General features: G+C 28.5%; 1 long non-coding RNA gene across 1 annotated transcript; it reads left to right on the forward strand.

Moving 5' to 3' along the window:
• Positions 1-842: 842 nt before the first annotated feature.
• Positions 843-1800, forward strand: LOC117318972. The gene is made up of 3 exons (XR_004530529.1): positions 843-1011; positions 1274-1342; positions 1735-1800. It is a non-coding gene; the product is annotated as an uncharacterized LOC117318972 (long non-coding RNA).
• Positions 1801-2191: the final 391 nt, after the last annotated feature.

Here is a 2191-nt window from a genome sequence, read left to right on the forward strand (position 1 = left end):
ATATACTGTATACATTATTGTATATATACTGTATACATTATTGTATATATACTGTATACATTATTGTATATATACTGTATACATTATTGTATATATACTGTATACATTATTGTATATATACTGTATACATTATTGTATTGATACTGTATACATTATTGTATTGATACTGTATACATTATTGTATCTATACTGTATACATTATTGTATCTATACTGTATACATTATTGTATTTATACTGTATATATTATTGTATTTATACTGTATACATTTTTGTATTTATACTGTATATATTATTGTATTTATACTGTATACATTATTGTATCTATACTGTATACATTATTGTATTTATACTGTATACATTTTTGTATTTATACTGTATATATTATTGTATTTATACTGTATACATTATTGTATTTATACTGTATACAGTTTTGTATTTGTATTGTATACATTATTGTATATATACTGTATATGTGGCAGGGTGATTTATATAGTTATATTGTATCTAATCTAGTAATTAGTCATTTATTAAGAAGCATCATCATCAATGCACCAGCACCTCACATTCACCTAATCACTATGCAGTGTGTTGTCCAGGTATGTCCATGCATGTCTTTGTGTGTGTGTTTACCTGTAGTGACTAGGAATGTGTGTGTGTGTGAGTATGGAAGAGTGTATGTTACCTGTATAGGTAGATACAGGTTGTTACCTGTATAGGTATATACAGGTGTAAGTAATAAGGCTTTTGGGTCAAACCATTATGTTGGTCACATGATTGTCAACATGGGTTTTATTGGTTATGATAAGATAGTACATATGTTTTTATTGGTTTATACTTTCCCTCCACTTTTATTGTTTGTGTCTAAGTCTTTGTGTTGAATCTGGCAGTTTTTCTGCTGGAAGTTCAAGAAGAAGGTACCGGTTCTACCTGTACATCCGTCCGGCATTTCAAAAGTTATGGCGATAGATTTCCGACGTGGTTTTGGAAGATAAATTCAGTGATCTACTCCTGTAAGTTTTCTTTCTATTCTTTACTAACATGTATTTCACATACTCTTGTAAATAGTATGAAATTGTCTATTTTTGATGTTGGTTTGATACAAGTCTGACAAAATGTTGTAAGACTGATTTTGTAAATCCATAATAATCTATCAAGTGTATATCAAGTGTATACAATGTATTATTGTAAAGACATAATGTCAATATTGTATTTTATGTGGAGATACCTTAATTATTGCAACTTTGCTAATTAGTATATTTTATTTGTGTATAGGACCCTGGGTCAACTTGTTTAGATCTAATCAGAAGATTAGATTGCCAGAGAAAGTTCAGCCCATAGCAGGTACATGTTTATTATGAGTACATGAATGATGTAGTTTCGTGTAAAATAAGTATTTGTAACTTGGAAATATAATTCTGTATTATATTTATTAATATAAGGTTAAATGTAGATAAGGGGTAGATTATCTCCCCTTATACTGTGGATGTGATGCATTCATATATTGTGTAGTTAATTGATCTAGCATTTTATACATTGTTAGAAGTTAGTTAAATGAATAAGGCCTAGGATATGTATGTATGTATGTATGTATGTATGTATGTATGTATGTATGTATGTGTGTGTGTGGGTATACATGTATGCATGTGTACATGTATGAATGCATGGATGTATTTATGAATGCAAGTGTTTTGCATTTGTGAGATCTAATTGTGTTTTATTTGTATTTATTACAGAACTTGAATTGAATCTGGAATTCGGATACTGAACCGAAATGGATTGAATAAATAATGAGAACAACCTTTTGGAGTTGTCCTATTTTCTCATCCACCTGGGACCTAACCCACCCCAGTTACATATACATTATTGTATTTATACTGTATACATTTTTGTATTTATACTGTATATATTTTTGTATATATACTGTATACATTATTGTATTTATACTGTATACATTATTGTATCTATACTGTATACATTTTTGTATTTATACTGTATATATTATTGTATATATACTGTATACATTTTTGTATTTATACTGTATTCATTGTTGTATATATACTGTATACATTATTGTATATATACTGTATACGTTGTTGTATTTAAGTTTTAAAAAATTTCATTCCGAAGTGTCATTATCTATCCTCCCCGGCCACTAGAAATGACCCCATGACCCCTTCCGTAGGATCAGAC

The sequence above is a fragment of the Pecten maximus genome, unplaced genomic scaffold (genome assembly GCF_902652985.1).
Source record: "Pecten maximus unplaced genomic scaffold, xPecMax1.1, whole genome shotgun sequence".
NCBI lineage: Eukaryota > Metazoa > Mollusca > Bivalvia > Pectinida > Pectinidae > Pecten > Pecten maximus.